Consider the following 18518-nt stretch of genomic DNA (forward strand, 5'->3'; position numbering starts at 1 on the left):
AAAGATCCCCTCGATATTTCGATCTAGTTTGAATGGATCTTATATCAGAAGAGAAGATTCTCAAGAATAAACAAACTAGGTGCAATCAAAGTTTCAACAGTCGTTATTCAATCAAATCAATCAAAAACTAACAACACTGCAATTATCTAGTCTCCCACAAACGGTACTCGTAGAGCTTCTTGATCCCAAGAAGTCGTTAAATGAGCAGTCGTAAGAGACTTCACCTAATTAAGATACTTTCCTCTCCGATTAGATGGATCTGCCAGCAACAACAAGAAGATGGAGTTTGCCTGGCTCTTAGGATAGTTTTCTATAAATGCAAACTTAGGTATTTATAGACCAAGGATGTTTGGACATCAAGGAATTTCCAAAACGAAAATATTCTCAAGATATACAATGAATAGCAAAATTCGGTTTTCCAGATTCCAATAAATGCTTGTCCAATATTTCTGAAATCTCTTAATAGAAAATCTCCAATTATTAAATGCACATTACTATATTTTATTCTCTAGATATATGGATTTAATTGTTGGTAATTAAAGCATATAAAACCAAAAACCTTAATTAAAAGATTCTCAATTGATTTCGGTACAGGATCTCCTTGAGTACTGAGGGATATCTTTGAACAATAAATGAAAAGATTTATTGTACATGTTCAAAGTGTGTTGAAATCTTTTCACTGTAATACTTATTCATATTTACATGGATTTACATTCTTGGAATCGATTTTACCACACTTCCAAACAAGTTTATAATTGGTTGACCTGTATTCCAAGATAACTATGTGATTGATTAAATCATCACATAGATGGGTTCAATCGGTTCTACCAATCATTAGGATCGGTTCTACCTTAATATGAAAATACTTGTGATCGGTTACACAAGTTACTAGGACCCGTTACATCATTTAACAGGACCGATTACCATATTCCCATGGTATTGCTTGTGATCAGTCACACCAGTTACCAGAACAGGTCACACCAGTTACCAGGACCGGTTACACCAATTACAAGGATCGATTACATAACACTCTGTGATCGGTTACACCAGTTACTGAGATCGGTCGCACAATTTATAAATATCGATCTTACCATCTCATGGTGATTACTTAAGATCGGTTACACCTATTAATAAAAACCAGTCATACCAAATCATAAGTTAGGCATTGTTATTAGTTATACCAAGATACATAACATAGTTACGATTGGTTCTACTATCTCACACATATTGATCATCCAAAGATTTAAAATGAATAAACGGATCAATAAGCCTAATGATTTCCCTTTCGATTCACGAAACAAGTTCATAAATGTGAAAATATGGGGGTCTAACAACCACATCCAATAATTCCTTTGGCAATCTGAGAGGGCTTACTCCAACATAATTTCTAGAGAATCAACTAGACAGTTAGACTTAATATAGAGTAAAGTATATCAAAGAGTATAATATCTCGAACTCTTGATTTAATTCTTACTCAAGCAAATAGAAATCTGTGAGCTTAATTAAATACAAGAGAAATAACTTGGATGGTACCAAAGACCAATATCCAAGGGTCAATCAATGTAAATCAAAAACCAAAGTTTGGATATTCTAATTGATTGATCTTAGCGCACAACCTGTGATATTTCAATTATATAAAAAAATATAATGCGAAAAAGAAATAACACAGACACCATAATTTTGTTAATGAAAAAACCGCAAACGCAGAAAACCCCCGGGACCTAGCCCATATTGAACATCACACTGGATTAATTCGTTGCAGACACTATCCTACTACCAATTAATTTCAGACTAGATTGCAATTGAACCCTAATCAATCTCACACTGATTCAAGGTACAGTTGTGCCCCTTACGTCTCTGATCCCAGCAGGATACCACACACTTGATTCCCTTAACTGATGTCACCCACAACCAAGAGTTTCTACGACCCAAATTCGAAGACTTGATAAACATATCTGTCTCACACATAAAAGTCTATAGGATTGAATAAATTTGTCTCCCACAGAAATTCCTAAGAATTTTTGTTCTGTCTTTTAATAAATCAAGGTGAACATGAACCAATTGATAAACCGGTCTTATATTCTCGAAGAACAGCCTAGTATTATTAATCACCTCACAATAATATTAATGGACTAGCGAAACAAGATATTTTGGAATCACAAACGATGGTTCGAAAATGTTTGTGACTACTTTTTTATCTTGCCTATCGGAGATATAAATCTCAAGCCAATTATACAATTATACCGTAAGATAGATACAACAAGATCAGATCATTTAACTACAAGAAAAGTAGTTCGGCATGGCTTCACAATCCCAATAAAGTATTTAAGTCGTTAACCTACAAGGTCTCGAGAAGAAACCTAAGGTTAAAGGAGAATCGACTCTAGCAATACAACTAGTATCACACAAGAGGTGTGGGGATTAGGTTTCCCAGTTGTTAGAGTTTTCATTTATATAGTTTTAAAATCATGGTTTGCAATCTAAGTTACCTTGGTAACAAAGCACTCAATATTCATCGTCAGATGAAAAACCTGATTCAACCAAGCTAATATCTTTCAACTGTTAGATCGAACTTAGCTTGTTACACACAAATAAAATGTACCCTCAATTAGGTTTATGTAACCGTACCTAAACGTGTACACCATGTTGGTTCATAAATAGTTAACCGAGGTTAGCCATATGATTACTCTCATATTAACCTTACCCATCTTAACAACAACTAGTTCAAATGACTTCAAATGAAACTAGTTAATGAGTTGTTCAATTGCATAAAAGACACAATCGAAACAAAATCGGTTTGATTCACTTAAAAAAAATAATGAACATCATACCCACGATTTGCAAAAATTGTATTCCTTATGATTCAAAAGTTTGAGTTCATGAGCAGCTGATTTGATAAAATAACCATGTTAAGTATGCGTACGTTTATGCGTACCTAAGCAACCAGATTTTGAGTTTGTTAAGTTTCCAAACTAAGCAGAAATTTTCGGTTAGAAAACTTCCGCCAGTATGCGTACGTGTACGCATACTTAAAGTGACTAATTAAGGAGTTTGTATTTCCCAAACTCAGCATATATTTTCGGTTTGAAAACTTCCTCCAGTATGCGTACGGGTACGCATACTTAAGGTGACTAGTTTAGGAGTTTGTAAGTCCTAAACCCAGTATATATTTTCGGTTCGAAAACTTCTACTAGTATGCGTAGGGTACGCATACTTATCTTGTCTCCTTCACCAATTTCGTATACACACATATGCATACACTTGGCTCCCAGTTTATTGATTTATACACTAATGTGCGAACACACTATATATGCTTATATCCAAAGATGGTTACATTATCAACTCTACATTTCAATCATTGAAACATTCTTAGAGGATGACAATAGCCGTTTTTACACACTATTAGCATCAAAGAAAATTTTCAAGATATTGAAATGTCAACATGACTTTCATCACGAGTAAAGATGAACATGGCTAAAGCAAAAGCTTGCCAACACATATTTCGAGAAATATGTAAGTGAGATTACTCAACTCGAAATCTCAAATGTGTATAGTTGAAAACTATATCGTAAATACGACTTATGTCTCAATAGACCTTCCTAGTGATAGATGAGTTTAAGTTTACACATACCTTTTTTTGATGAATTTCCACAAGCTCCCCTTAGTAGTTCTCCGTCTTCAATGATGAACGCCGAGAGATCTAAGCTCAACTACATTATCTATGTCCTAGTCTGAGACATCTATAAATATGCTAGAAATCAAGACTTATAGTTTTGATCACTAACATTGACAAACATGCTTGAGATAGCAACGCATGCGAGTTCAACCGAGCAATGCTCTAACAATCTCCCCCTTTGTAAATTTTAGTGACAAGACTATCAATACATATGGATTAAAAAATAAATAAAAGTTGTAGCTTTAATCCACATGCTTGATCTCCTTGGCATCTTCAACACGACTTAAAATCTTCGTCACGTCCAAGTACTCCAATGATTCCAAAGGTTGTAAGTTTAGCATCATCGTTGTTGAGGATCCGTAGATATAACAATGAGAAAACAAATGCTCTTAATCATTGTTATACAATGTTATAGTATTATTACGCAGCATCAAAGTTCAATTATATCACAACTTTGACAACAATAATATGGTGATATGTATCACTCCCCCTTAGTCAATACTTTATCTCGATATGAAAACCACTCCCTATTACATAATGATTCGTAAACCATATATTTGTAGTGTAAACTGTACGTTAATTCTCTCCCTTTTTGTCAATGAAATTGGCAAAGGTACGAAAATTAGTGGGATCTTAATGAAATTTTCATAGAGATACTTCATGACCAAAGGTGTATTAACATACCAACAAATTTAGATGCAATCATATAGCCGAAGCTAAATGCATTCATCAAGGAATTATTAAAGATACAAGATAACCCCTAAAATATTCTACAACTTGCACTCCCCACAAAGATATGGAAATTAAGCAAAAGTTCAAAAGAACTCTCCTCCATATAATGTCATTCCGGAAGGAACAACAAAGGCGACCTTGCTTTTTCAAGAAAAGAAGGATTTCAAACAAACACCAGAAAACTTGACAGAAACTTCTACTAAAAATAAATGCAAATAATAAACAAGACTACTCAAGGAATTTCAAACTTAATTGCCCAATTAGATCAAGATAAAAGCTGGGGAAAGAGTTATGAAAAAAACTAATGAACTAGAACAACACCAATAGACTGCCGTAGGTGCTGAAAAGTGGCAGTATCTAGTGGCTTGGTAAGAATATCAGCCATTTGTTGTTTAGACGGCACAAACTCCATAGTAATGATACAATTTTCATAAAGTTCTCAAATAAAATGGTACCTTATGTCTATGTGTTTATTCCTTGAATGCTCAACAGGATTCTCAATGATGCGAATCGCACTAGAGTTATCACAAAAGATCTTCATTTTTGCGGAACCAATTGCATAGTCAACAAGCATTTGTTTCATCCATAGGATTTGTGTACAACATGATCCGGCAGCTATGTATTCGGCTTAACATGTTGAGAGAGATTGTGAAGTTTGTTTCTTGCTATGCCAAGCTATAAGATTCATCCCTACATAGTAGAATCCCCCTGATGTACTTTTTATGTCTTCTACACAACCTGTCCAATCAGCGTCTGAACAAGCAGTAAGATCAGTGTTAGTATTAAAAGTGTAAGAAAGACCATACCCGACAGTGTGATTGATGTAGCGTATGATCCTCTTTGTGGCAGAAAGATGAGACTCCTTTGGGTTCACCTGAAACCTAGCACAACAACCAACACTAAATGAAATTTCAGGTCTCATGGCAGTGAGATGCAAAAGATTTCCAATGATATATCGATAAATTTTTTGATCCACATTTACACCTTTCTCATCTCTATGTAGTTTACCCGTGGTAGGCATATGAGTCATTTTTGCAGTTGACTTATCAAGTCCAAATCTTGAAACAAGATTTTTAGCATATTTTTCTTGTAAACCCAGAAAGAATTTTAGTTCACCAACATTTCTCATTTCAAACTCCTTGCCAAGAGAAACTTGAAAATAATTTGCGAGTTTCTTTGATATTGATCCATAGATGATATATCTACATAAACTTGAGAAATTACAACATACTTTCCACTCCATTTGGTAAACAGTGTTTTATCAGCTCCACCTCTTAAAAAACCTTTCCTAAGAAGGGAAGTAGTTAGTTTTTCAAACCAGGCACGAGGTGCTTGTTTTAACCCGTACAATGCCTTCTTGAGCTTAAGTACATGATCGGGAAAGTCAGGATTTGATTTCGATTAGGTTGAGCGACATAGACCCATTCCTTTAAGTTTCTATTTAGAAAAGAGGATTTAATTTCGATTTGAAAAAGCTTAACCTTAAGAAAACAAGCATGAGCTAATAGAAATATAATGGACTCAAGGCGTGCCACAGGAGCAAAGGTTTCGTCAAAGTCGATCCCTTCGATTTTTGAATATCCTCGAACGACAAGTCTGGCTTTGTTTCTGACAATGGTGTCGAACTTATCAGACTTGTTCTTGAATATCCATTTAGTACCAACAATATTGACATTTGGAGGACAATGTACAAGCTTCCATACATCTTTTCTTTGAAATTGATTTAACTCTTCATGCATTGCATTCACCCATACGGGATCGCTAAGAGCTTCGTCAATATTTCTTGGTTCTACTTGTGAAAGATAACAACCAAAATTGCACAATTTTTGAAGTTGTCCTATTATCTTTGTAGTAGAATCTCTTCCTCCAATGATATTGTTGGGATCATGATTCCTTTGAACCAAGATGTGTCGTGGAGGGACACGTTGTTATTCAACAGGAGCATCCTGATCAGTGTTTTTCTCCTCGTCACTAGAAAAATCAAGATCATTAATAGTAGGAATAACTTCAACTGATTCTGGGTTTTCTTTGACTTTCTCAGTTGTCTCAGTATGAGGCAATTCAATAGGATAAATATCATGATGAAAATTACTAATATCATCAATGATAACATTAGCAGATTCCATCATAACCTGGGTTCTGAGATTGAATACTCGGAAACCAAGAGTATCGGAAGCATAGCCAAGAAAGATACCTTCATCACTTTTTGCATTAAAATTTCCCTTTCTATTAACGATCATTTAGAATGTAGCACTTACTTCCAAACACTTTGAGATAATGTAATTTGGGTTTCTTACCGTACCACAACTCATAGGGGGTATTTAGGCTTTTCGACCTCAAGTAAGCACGATTGATCAAGTAGCAAGCTGTAAAAACAGCTTCACCCCAATCCCTTAAAGGTAAGTTTTTGTTATGGAGCATTACTCTTTCCATTTCCTGAATATTTCTATTCTTCCTTTCTGCAACTCCATTTTCTTGTGGAGTGATAGATGGAGAATATTGTTGAATAATTCTCATAGATTCACAGTGTTCAAATACTTTGGTATCTTTGAAATCTGTGCCACGATCACTTCTAATTTTCTTTAGTTTACGACCTTGTTCATTCTGGATTCTATTTACAATAATCTTGAACTCACTGAGCGTTTCATTCTTGTGATCCAGAAAAGCCACCCAAGTGAATTTGGTGTGATCATCTACCATAACCAAAGAATATTTCTTTCCATCCACTGTAGATTGTTGAATTAGGCCGAAAAGATCCATATGAATTAAATCAAGTGGAACTTTGGTGAGGATATTTCGAGATGGTATGTGTAGAATTTTCGTTTATTTACCCTTTTGATAGGCACCACATACACCTTCAACCTTAGCATTGATTTTGGGAACGCCTCTAACAAGTTCTTTGTTAATGATATTAGTTAGAAGACGATAATTGATGTGACTAAAACGTTCATGCCAGAGATGAGTAGATTCTACTTCAGTCAAATTGCAAAAATTGTTAAACTGAGTATCGAGAAGATAGCAGTTATTTTTTCCACTTGATCCTTGAAAAATCACCTTTCCAGATTTATTGACAATGTCACATCCTTTATCATTGAAGACAACCTTATGGCTTTTGTCACAGATTTGACTAACAGAAAGAAGATTAGCAGCCATACCTTTTACATATACGACATTATGTATTTCAGGAACCCCCGGCAATTTGATCGTCCCCTTCTTGCTTATGTAGCAACAACTTTCATATTCATATGTGACTAGTCCACCATCAAAGTCGCTTGAGTTGATAAACCAAGAGAGATCTCATGTCAAGTGTCTGCTACATCCACTATCAAGGAACCATCAAAAGGGTGATGTTGACTTTAGAGCAAAGGCTCCCATACTATCACTACTAACCATATTTGGTCTTCTCGTTAGTATTGAATGTCTTTCAAAAGAAGGTAAAAGTTGTACAACTTTCATATGAAGATCACCCCCAACTTTTAATTTTTTCTTGAAAGAACCACATGCATGTTGAAAGTAATTATGATCACCACAAAACAAGCATGTTCCAACATCCTTATTCTTGTTCGAATAGATATGAGAACTACCAGGTTTCACACATTCGAGACCTACTTGTCACCTGATTTACGGTAATTCTTCAAACAAGAATTAGAGGAATTATTTATAACCATTGAAGATGACTTTACAGATGCAAATCCTTAAGCTTTGAAATTTCTGCAGGTAGATCTGAATTAATCCGGATTTGTTCATCTAACTTCTTCTGGAGATCAACTACCTCTTCAGAATGATATCGAAGCATGGATTTTTTGATATATACTTCGCAATGAAGACACATCAAATTTTCAAGTCAACCGATGTTTTTCGAGATAAATAAAATTGATGAGTTTTTTTAAATCAGGATTCTCAACCTTATTGATGGTTTCTTGAACACTCTCAATGTGAGTTTATCCATTTCTGGTGGAGCGTTTTCAGAGACAGTATCGTCCATCCTCAGAGTACTTACAAACACAGACTTATAAGGTCTTTAATGTGTTTGTCTGCTCTAATACCAATTGAAAATGCGGGGGCTAACAACCACACCCAACAATTCGTTTGGCAATCTGAGAGGACTTACTCCAATATATTTTCTAGAGAATCAACTAGACAGTTAGACTCAATCTAGAGTAAAGTATATCAAAGATTATAATATCTCGATTTCTTGATGTCATTCTTACTCAAGCAAATAGAAATCTGTGAGTCTAATTAAAACAAGAGAAATAACTTAGATGGTACCAAAGACCAATATCCAAGTGTCAATCAATGTAAATCAACAACCAAAGGTTGGATATTCTAATTGATTGATATTAACGCATAACCTGTGATATTTCAATTATATAACAAAATATAATGCGGAAAAGAGATAACACAGACACCAGAATTTTGTTAACGAATAAACCGCAAATGCAGAAAAACCCCGGGACCTAGTCCAGATTGAACACTATATTGTATGAAGCCGCTACAGACACTAGCCTACTACCAATTAATTTCGGACTGGACTATAGTTAAACCCTAATCAATCTCACAGTAATTCAAGGTACAGTTGCGCTCCTTACGTCTCTGATCCGAGCAAGATACTACGTACTTGATTACCTTAGATGATCTCACCCATAACCAAGAGTTGCTACGACCCAAAGTCGAAGACTTGATAAAAAAATCTGTCTCACACAGAAAAGTATATACGATTGAATAAATATGTCTCCCACGGAAATACCCAAGAGTTATTGTTTTGTTTTTTTGATAAATCAAGGTGAACAAGAACCAATTGATAAACCGGTCTTATAATCCCGAAAAACAGCCTAGTATTATCAATCACCTCACAATAATCTTAATCGAATAGCGAGACAAGATATTGTGGAATCACAAACGATGAAACGAAGATGTTTGTGACTACTTTTTATCTTGCCTATCGGAGTCATAAATCTCAAGACAATTATATAATTGTACTCGTACGATAGATACAACAAGATCATATCACTTAACTACAATAGAAGTAGTTGGGTCTGGCTTCACAATCCTAATGAAGTCTTTAAGTCGTTAACCTACAGGGTCTCGAGAAGAAACCTAAGGTTAAAGTAGAATCGAATCTAGCAATACAACTAGTATCACACAGGAGGTGTGGGGATTAGGTTTCGCAGTTTTTAGAGTTCTCCTTTATATAGTTTTAAAATCAAGGTTTGCAATCTAAGTTACCTTGGTAACAAAGTATTCAATATTTAGTTGAAAAATCTGATTCAACCAAGCTAATATCTTTCAACCATTAGATCGAACTTAGCTTGTTATACACAAATGATATGTACCCTCATTCAGGTTTGTGTAACCGTACCTAAACGTGTATACCATGTTGGTTCACAAATAGTTAACTGAGGTTAGCCATATGATTACTCTCATATTAACCTTATTCATTTTAACCAGAACTAGTTCAAATGACTTCAAATGAAATTAGTTAATGAGTTATTCAATTGCATAGAAGACACAATCGAAACAAAGTCGGTGTGCAAAGATTGCATTCCTTATGATTTAAATATTTAAGTTCATGAACAAACATATTTCATAAAATAACCAGCTTAAGTATGCGTACGGGTATGTGTACCTAAGCAACCAGATTTTGAGTTTGTTAAGTAGAAATCTTCTACTTTAGGAGTTTATAGATTTATACACTAATGTGCGAACACACTATATATGCTTATATCCAAAGATGGTTACATTATCAACTGTACATTTCAATCATTGAAACATTCTTAGAGGATGACAATAGTCGTTCTCACATATTATTAGCATCAAAGCAATTTTCAATATATTGGAATGTCAACACGACTTTCTTCACGAGTAAAGATGAACATGGATAAAGCGAAAGCTTTCCAACACATATTTCGAGAAATATGTAAGCGAGATATACTCAGCCCGAAATCTCAAATGTGTATAGTTGAAAAATATATCGTAAATACGACTTGTGTCTCAATATAGGAGATAGAATAGAAATAGACTTTCCTAGTGATAGATGAGTTTAAGTCTCCACATACCTTTTGTTGATGAAGTTTCACAAGCTCCCCTTAGTAGTTCTTCGTCTTCAAATGATGAACGCCGAGAGATCTAATCTCAACTACACTATCTATGTCCTAGTCCGAGACATCTATAAATAAGATAAAAATCAAGACTTATAGTTTTGATCACTAACATTGACAAACATGCTTGAGGTAGCAACGCATGCGAGTTCGACCGAGCAATGCTCTAAAAGAATATACATCCTTAAACGAATGTAAAACACTGTTTCCTAGGATGAAATCTTCACCATAACCCATTCACATAATCATAACAATATATACAAGATTATGTCGATGTAATATCTAGGAAATTCAAAAGATGAGCGTTATACTTCGTAGTCGAATTCCATAATACTACGATCAAATAATTATGACCATGTCACATCACTAGAGTATTATACAATATGTACAATATATACATCTTCGCAGTTATGTTTTCAATATAGCACGACTTGAAATATACGTTAGGAATGAAACAGTTCAAGTCAGTATTACTAACCTCAAGAGGAAGGATGATGTCGTCATTGTAGTTCGCTACTTCTTCACTTTCTTCAGGTATTCCGAGTAATACTTGTATGTCTCAACATTCTTAGACTTTTCTAGTCTAACCTAAACGAAGTTGACTCTAGTATATAATTCAAGCGACTTTAGATGAGTCTTAACACACTTAAATATGACAACCAAACTTGACATACCAATGCTTGGTGAGTTCAACCGATCTATGCTCTAACACAATGAATGCCTGGATTCGGTTTTCCTAATTCCAATGAATGTAGTACAATATGTCTGAATTCTCTTATAGAAAATCTCCAATTAGTAAATCCACATTACTAAGTTTTATTCAATAGAGTTATGCATTAATTGCTAGTAAATCCACATTAATTGCTTAATTACGGTTGTTAGTTTGATATTCTTTTAATTACCAGCAATTGAATGCATATCTCTGGAAAATAAAAATTGGTAATGTGCATTTACTAATTGGAGATTTTATAGTGAGATTTCGGTAGATATTTGGACAAAGCATTTTCAGGAATTGTGAAAACCAATTTGGGCATTTATTGCATATCTTGAGAATATTCGGTTTTGGACATTCCTTGGTTTCCAAACTTCCTTGGTCTATAAATACCTAAGTTTGCATTTCGAGCAAACCAATCCTACGAACCAGCACAATTACCTAGTTGTGTTGTTACCGGTGGAACCGTCTATTCGGAAAGGAAAGTACCTTAATTAGGAAAATATGATACGACCGCTCGTTTTAAAGACTTCTTTGGGATCGAGAAGCTCTACGAGTACCGTTGGTGGGAAACTAGATGATTACAGTATTATTAGTTTTCAATTTGATTTGATTGACTAACGGTTGTTGAACCTTGATTGCACCTAGTTTGTTTATGCTTGATAATCTTCTCTTCTGATTTTAAATTTACTCAAACTAGATCGAAGTGTCGGCGGGATATTTAGAACTCTTTATAGATATAAAAACGTCTTATAATAATCCATTGTTAACAGACTCCATTTTGTGCGTAATTGATCACAAGAGATTCAAGTTGTGGTGTGCAGGTGTTTATTGAAGATCTAAGAAGATTTGAAGACAAAGAAGATCTCTTATTGGTTTCATAATCTTTGGTGTGCACAAAACTTGATCGACTGAGATTCAAATATAATCGGTTTATCTTGATAGACTTGATTTATTAGTTGTGTAGAGCGTCATCAATAAATAGTATCTTGGTAGATTATATATGTTATAGCAAATTCTAAACCCAAATACTCTGGTAGTTGATTCGTAGATAGATCCACAACCCGACAAAGGACTTTGTTGGTTAAACGGAAGAGCCTTTGTCAAACTCATATCACTGATATTGAATAGTGTTTTTACCGTACAAATTTGTTGTTTCTTTACTGTTTGGAATATGAACCAAATGAATTGTTCCGGCGCGTGCACTTATCGAATGTCGGAAGCACAGGGATACTGAAGAAACCAGGTGAACCATAGGTTTAGTTGGTCTAAACTATACGAAATTGGTTTAGAATTTGTATAGCGGCTTAATTATGATAGTTTTCAATTCTGGACTAGGTCCCGGGGTTTTTCTGCATTTGTGGTTTCCTCGTTAACGAAATCTTGTTGTGTCATTTACTTTTGTTTTCCGCAATTATAATTGTTGTTATTATAATTTAAATAAATTTCACAAACGTTAATTCCGAATATACTTTACAGTGATCCTATAGAGTTTGGTTAAGTCTGAATCTATAATCAAGTATCACACTTTGATTGTTGTATTGTATCGATCTCGTATCCATAGACGATCGCACAAAGTATGAATACGGATTCATTGTATTGTCTCGACTCAGTCCATAGACAATCACTTCGGTAAGAGGACTTATAGGTGGAAAAGTTTCATATTGAGGTATATTTGGGTACCCTCGTCTTTTCAATTGGTATCAGAGCAGGCAAACACAAAAAATCTAAGAATCTGTTTTTGGCGTGATCCAACCTATAAGAATTAAATCTAATGGGCGATTCAGTTAACGTAATGCAATATATCAAGAGTTTTGAATTAACACTTGATGATGGGATCTACGATTCAATATCTAAATAAACCATCTGTAGAGAATCTACTAGACAAGTTCATCTTGTTAATGATGTGGAAACTGATGACGCTGGAAATTTTGTGTACAAGAAAGGTTGGACGAAATTTCTGATGATGATGACTTAGATTTTGAACGTGATGTAGAAGAGGATGTCTCGGAATAATCTAAACTACTGTATCCTTTGAAAAATAAAAAACTGAGAACTTCGGATTTTCTTGGTTTTATGACTCCTCTTTGTCGTGAGAATAAGAAACTGAAGAAGGTTTTCTAAGAATATTATATTGGCTATCGCCTCAGTGACTCTCTTCTTAAATATCGTACAGAAGAGCTAAATTTTAAGAAATTAGAATGTGAAAATCTTCGAAGAGATTTCTTTTTGCCGGAAAAGAAACTTGTTGAATTTGAAGAAACGTTTAATTCTCAACAAAAAAGTTTTGAAGAGAAAAAAAAGGTGATTATTTCTCACGAGAAAAATGCCTTGAGGCTTATCTAGATAGTGCTCTTGATGAAATCAAGACGTTGGAAGAACAAAATTTGTACTTGAAAAAGTCAAATGATAGCACAAATAATTTATCTTCATTGTTAAAAGCAGGAAGATATCATGGTGATACAAGAGGATTATGATATAAGGAATTAAGTGCTTCCAACGATAACAATGAGAAAAAATTTGTTAAAGCTACAAATTCTTCTCAACAAGAGGTTTCCATTGACGTCAAAAATGATGTTATTTCTTGTAAAGAAGTAAAGCCTGCTAAGCATAAGGATTGTGTTCAACCAGCAGTAATCAAAGAGAGCACTTCTGCTAATGTCAAGAAACCAACAATGTGGAACAAAGATAAGAATAAGAAAGCTGATCAATCTCCAACGCAAGCGGATCCACAAAAAGGTAACATTTAAACTCAGACTTCGTATGTTACTAAACTATTGTGGTAATAAAGGAAACTTGCAATGTGGATGCAAAGTTCGTAAGATGCAAGATGCACTTTCTTTTGTATCAAACGAATTAGCTAATCTTGCTTCCCGAAAGAACTCAGATTGTTATTGTCCTAAGTTTATGCAAAAAAAAATATTATAATGATAGTTCAAATTTTACATATAGCTCGGCAAGGTCATCTCATAGAAGACCCAATTATGAAAGGAGAGATGACTTTGAAAATGCTAAGACAATATCTGATGCTCCAAATTGGAGAAAAGTTGTTTCACAATTCAAAAGTACAATCGTTCTAATGGTATGAAGGATAAAGTTCCTCCTGTGAAACCGAACTTTAAATGGGTCCCGCAGTCCTCCATAGCAAGGAAGGGGCCAAAAGTTAGTCACAAGAATGACTCTCAGCTGTTAATTGTTGGTGACAATAATTACATGAGTTTTCTTGAAAGACTAAAGAAAGACATCATGTATGAAATCTCTTGTACTAGTATTGTTGTGATAATGACACACTTCATCACAAGTCAAAGAAGAAAAACAAGAGATTGAACAAGAGAAAGCAAATCAATCTAGAGGTCAAGAGTGAAAAAGAAGACAAGGCTCAAATAAACAAAACCTAGTTGTGTTAGAATGTGCATCCTCACCTTGGTGCTCAATCTTTTGAAAGGTGAGGAAGCACATGAAAACTGAGCACATGATCTCTCAGTTATTATATGACTAATTAACATCTTTAGGGAGATTTCTTTTCTTCTATACTCATACCTTCTCTATCTATATTTTAAAATTTTGATAGAAGCGGTAATTTGGAGTTTATTATATTGATATCTACTGATCATATATGCGTAGATCTTGTTTTCACGGTTAAAACGAGCCAAAAATAACTGAATTCGGACATTGTATGCAAAAGTTATAACTAAAACAGTTTCATATGTGATCTATGTGATTGGTGTGATCGGTCCCAACGATTGCTGTAATAGGTCCATGTGATTGCTGTAACCGATCCCTGTGATTGGTGTGACCGATCCCTGTGATTGGTAATCCATGTGATTTGTGTGATCGGTTCATATGAAGGAGTGTAAAACTGTTTTGCCCATAACTTCTTCGTCCGAACTCAGAATGACCTCATTCTTTTTGTGTTGGTTTCGTAATTTAATTCCCTACAAGATTGAGGAAATTGAAATACTTGATTATATATTGAATATTTATGGTGTATTGCCTCTGAGTTTATGGGATGTTAGATTTAGGTTTTTATAACCTTAATATTCGATCTCATTGGTGTGAACCCTCATGGTTTGTGTGGAATTTTTATTTAGAGGGATTGAGTTCTATCCCATGTTGGTATGATTTATCAAAGGATCATAAGGTGTTCCGATTGAAACTCATATGTGAAAAAGTCATAATATCTTGAATCGATTTGCGTTTACATAAGTTGTGTTTAGCATAAAAGCATATGTGTTTCGGGTTTTCAACTTTTGCTATTGGCACACATTAGTTAAAACCGATTCAACCTTTCTCAGGTGAAGGTTACTCTTTTTTGTTGTTCTTTTATTCTTGCGAGAGGATGATAACACAAAGGGGGAGAGTTCTAACTTGAACTTGTGCTTAATGATATATCTTTATGGGGAGAAGAGGATATGGAATCTGAGGTAACGAATTTGTTAGTTAATCGTTTTCCTGTTTAAGCAAAGCCTAATTTTATTGCATATATATTTTTTTTGCTTAAAAAAATTTCGGTAAAATTGATGTTTATTCCATTATGTGTGTACAGATGTGTGTATGTTATTAAATTGTTTCTGGTTAAGAAAAACTATTGTTATCTTTCTTTTTGTTTCGTATCAATTGTTTTAGACTTAACGAAATTTCGGTGCAATTGTGGTGCTATAATGTCTATGTTTGTTTCAATTGCTTCTGGTTAAGATAAATAATTGTGCAAGTTGATTTATTTGGTTTGTACGAATTGTTTATGGCTTAACAAAAAATTCGGGATCATTTGTTTGGTCCAATTCGATTCCGGATAAGAGAAATTAAGTTAATTCTGATCTTAGTTAGACTTATCAAAGTAAAGGATTCATTTATTCAAGTCTAATCGGATGCCTTAACAAGAAATACTAGTTAACTAACCTAGTACTTGTCTTGTTTAAAGTGAAAGGTCTAAGTTATTCTTTGAATAATTAGAGGCTGATGAGAAAATTAAAGTTAATTCTGATTTTTATTTTGGTCTTATCGAAATAATGCAAACGGTTTAGCAAAAATAATTAAGGCGATTAGTCAATTTGTTAAACTATTAGGGAAAATTACTTCGGGAAATTGTTTCCTTGATAACAAATTAAAACCATATTACTTGTAGTTTCGGTTTTGATACGGGTTATCTTAAATGGTATGTGAAACCTTCGTGCTTAACTCTTATAGGTTGTGCAAGTCTTTTAGATTTGTAAGATCCTTTCGGTTTGTCCTTTATTTGCTCAGACCTTTGTCATTTTGTGACAAAAAGGGGGAGAAATATATGGAGTAAACAAGTGATGAGTATTCTGTAAGGAAAGGACAATTGTGTTTAAAACGTTATATCTAACGAAAGAGTAAAGCATTGACTAAGGGGGAAAACATATCATATAATGATTGTAGTTATTTGAACTACAAAAGGAAAATAACAAATATGTGTGGATTGAAAATCTATCAATCTCACCTTTATGGGGAGTATTAGCTTTATTATTATAATGTCAACATCGGCATTTAAGGATTGAATTTATCCAGGTTATTGTGTTGTGGAAACTTGGAATCAAATGTCAAATGTATGTATAATGAATTCTTGTAATTTGTTTATCTATATGTTGTAAGAGTTTTGTCACTAAAATTGACAAAGGGGGAGATTGTTAGAGCATAGCTCGGTTGAACCCACCAAGCGTTGGTATGTCAAGTTTGGTTGTCATATTTTAGTGAATCAAAAATCATTTAAAGAGTCGTTTGATTATGTACTAGAGTCAACTTCATATAGGTTAAACTAAAAAGACTAGGATATGAGACATACAAGTATTACTCGAAGACTTAAGAATGTGAAGAAGTAAAGAGCTACATCGACGACATCATCCTTCCTATTGATGTTAGTAATATTTTGACTTGAACTGTTTCATTCCTAACATATCTTTCAAGTCGTGTTATATTGAAAACATAACTGCAAAGCTGTGAATGATTATACTCTAGTTAGACATAGTATTAAGGAATTATAATACGAAATATAATGCTTATCTTTTCAACTTCGTATGTAAGACATCGACATAATCGCATGAATGCTATTGATTATGTGTATGGGTAAACGTGAAGATTTCGTCCTAGAAAACAATGTTTACATTTGTTTATTGGAAGTACATTCATAAACTTGTTTTGTGAATCGAAAGGGAAACCGCTAGGCTTATTGGTATTGTTATTCATCAGATATATTTGGATTCCCAATATATGTAAGTTAGTACAACCGATCATAATCTCTTATGTATCTTGGTGAAAATAATCGCCAGTGCCTGACTTATGTATTGGTATGACTTTTATTTGTGTAACCGATCCTAAGTAATCACCTAAGATGGTATGATCTATATTTGTAATTGGTGTGAACGATCCTAGTAATTGGTGTAACCGATCCTAGTAATTGGTGTGACCGATCAAAAAATAGTATGTAATCGATCCTTGTAATTGGTGTAACCGGTCCTAGTAATTAGTGTAACCGATCCTAGTAACTAGTGTGACCGATCACAAGTAACACCATGAGTATATGGTAACCGATCCTGGTAATTGATGTAATCGATCCTGGTAACTGATGTAACCGGTCCCAGTAACCATATGGAGGTATAACCGATCCTTGTGTTTGGTAGAACCCTAAACCCATGATTAGTGAGTTGATATTTGATCAATCACATATAGTTCTTGGAAATCAGATGAACCAATTCTAAACTCGTTTGGAAGTGTAGTAAATCGGTTCCAAGATTGTAAATAATATGAAAAAGGATTTACAAAGATAAATATGTCCACATACTTCAAACACGTGCAGTAATTCTTATCTATTGTTGTTCAAAGATATTCCTTAATAATTAAAGGAGATCTCGTACCGAAATAAATTAACAATCTTTTAATTAAGGTTATTAGTATTATATGCTTTTAATTACCAGCAATTAAATGCATACCTCTGGAAAATAAAAATTAGTAATGTGCATTTACTAATTGGAGATTTTCTAGTGAGATTTCGGTAGATATTTGGACAAATAATTTCCATGAATTATGAAACCCGATTTGGGAATTTATTGCATATCTTGAGAATATTCGGTTTTGGAGATTCCTTGGTGTCCAAACTTCCTTGGTCTATAAATATTTAAATTTGAAGTTCGAGCAAATCAATCCTAAGAACCAGCAAAACTACCTAGTCGTGATGTTACTAGTGGAGTCGTCTATTCAGAGAGGAAAGTACCCTAATTAGGCGAAATCTCTTACGACTGCTCGTTTTAAAGACTTCTTTGGGATCGAGAATCTTTACGAGTAC

Source organism: Papaver somniferum, chromosome 6 (assembly GCF_003573695.1).
Source record: "Papaver somniferum cultivar HN1 chromosome 6, ASM357369v1, whole genome shotgun sequence".
Classification (NCBI taxonomy): domain Eukaryota; kingdom Viridiplantae; phylum Streptophyta; class Magnoliopsida; order Ranunculales; family Papaveraceae; genus Papaver; species Papaver somniferum.